The sequence below is a fragment of the Mustelus asterias genome, chromosome 18 (genome assembly GCF_964213995.1).
Source record: "Mustelus asterias chromosome 18, sMusAst1.hap1.1, whole genome shotgun sequence".
NCBI classification, from domain to species: domain Eukaryota; kingdom Metazoa; phylum Chordata; class Chondrichthyes; order Carcharhiniformes; family Triakidae; genus Mustelus; species Mustelus asterias.
The window spans coordinates 19,091,632-19,093,579 of record NC_135818.1 but is presented as its reverse complement, the minus strand read 5'-3'; the positions used below and the strand labels follow the sequence as shown (position 1 = coordinate 19,093,579).

The window sequence follows — 1,948 nt, the reverse complement described above, 5'->3', positions numbered from 1 at the left end:
TGCAGATGACACAAAGATAGGTAGGAAAGTATGTTGTGACGAAGGCATAAGGAGTTTGCAGATAGTTTGTTGAGTGAGTGGGAAAAAACCTGGCAGGTGGAGTATAATGTGGGAAAATGTGAGGATGTTCACTTTGGCAGGAAGAATAAAAAAGCAAAGTATTACATAAATGGAGAATAACTGCAGAATTTTGAGGTGCAGAGGGATTTGGGTGCTCTAGTGCATGATTCACAAAAGGTTAGAATGCAGGTGCAGCATGTAATCAAGAAAGCTAATGGAATGCTATCCTTTACTACGAGAGAAATTGAACATAGAAGTAAAGATGTTGTGCTTCAGTTATAAAAGCATTGGTGAGACCACACCATGAATACTGTGTGCCGTTTTGGTCTCCTTATTTAAGGAAGGATGTAAATACATTGGAGGCAGTTCAGAGAAGGTTAACTAGATCGATACTTGGAATAAGAGGGTTGTCTTGTGAGGAAAGGTTGGACAGATGGCTTGTTTCCACTAAAGTTTAGAAAAGTGAGGAGTGCCTTGATTGAAGTAAATAAGATCCTGAACGGTCTTGATAAGGTGGATGTGGACAGGATGTTTCCTCTTGTGGGTGAATCCAGAACTAGTGAGCACTGTTTTATAAGTATAGGCCGCCCATATAGGACAAAGATGAGGGTAATCAGAAAGTGGTAGACGTGGGGTCGTTGAATATCTTTCAGGCAGAGGCAGATATATTCCTGCTGGACAAGGGGATCAAAGGTTATCAAGAAGATGCCCACTAAAGGTCCTTTGTAATTGATCCAGGTTTTTGGGCGAAAGAAAACAGCAACTGCTGTTGCCCACTGTAAAAAAGGAAATGGCTTTATCAATGTGAATGGAAAGCCTTTGGAACAGTTTGAGCCAAGAACCTTACAGTACAAACTGTTGGAACCAGTCCAGCAAGGAAAGACTTGCTTGAGCTGACGTTAGAGTTTGTGTGAAAGGCGGTGGTCATGTAGCTCAAATCTATGCTAGCCATCAATCCATTTCTAAAGCATTGATGGCATACACCAGAGACATATAGATGAAGCCTCCAAGAAAGAGATCAAGGACATCCTTGTCTATAAAATAATGAGGGGCACAGATCAGCTAGACAGTCAATATCTTTTCCCAAAGGTTGGGGAGTCTAAAACTAGAGGGCATAGGTTTAAGGTGAGAGGGGAGAGATACAAAAGTGGCCAGAGGGGCAATTTTTTCACACAGAGGGTGGTGAGTGTGTCTGGAACAAGCTGCCAGAGGTAGTAGTGGAGGCGGGTACAATTTTGTCTTTTAAAAAGCATTTAGATAGTTACATGGGTACGATGGGTATAGAGGGATATGGGTCAAATGCAGGCAATTGGGATTAGCTTAGGGGTTTTTAAAAAAAAGGACGGCATGGACAAGTTGGGCCGAAGGGCCTGTTTCCACACTGTAAACCTCTATGACTCTATCCTCATATAGTATGACAGGACCTTGCTGGTTGCTGATCCACACTGTTGTGAGGCCAAGAAATTTGGTGGAGATGGTGCTCGTGCACATTACCAGAAATCTTACCGTTAACTCTTTTATTTGATTGTGGCAAATAAATATGTAACTGTCAAAAAAAAGGAAACACAAACAGATCAGTCATGATTATATTTAATGGCGGAGCAGGTTTGAGTGGCCAAATGGCCCACTTCTGCTCCTAATTCATGTGTATGTTCAAAATGGAGTACAGGGGCAGGCCCTTTGATCTCTGAAATTTGTACAACTCTTAAACAAATAAATGTCTCTCATTTTTCCCATTGGGCTTTCCTCTCGGCAGTTACTGAATTCACTCAATTTCCTGTCAGCCTCTTTTGTGTGCCAAAATAAAGTAGTATGGGAAGCTCACTGCACTCCTGGTTTAAATATTCCTACTGGATCACATGGGTGCATTCATTGAGAGAAAAAACAG

At 41.7% G+C, this 1,948-nt stretch overlaps 1 pseudogene; it reads left to right on the top strand.

Moving 5' to 3' along the window:
• The first annotated feature begins 762 nt into the window (after positions 1-762).
• Positions 763-1,572, top strand: LOC144506805 (small ribosomal subunit protein uS9-like; annotated as a pseudogene).
• The last annotated feature ends 376 nt before the right edge of the window (positions 1,573-1,948 follow it).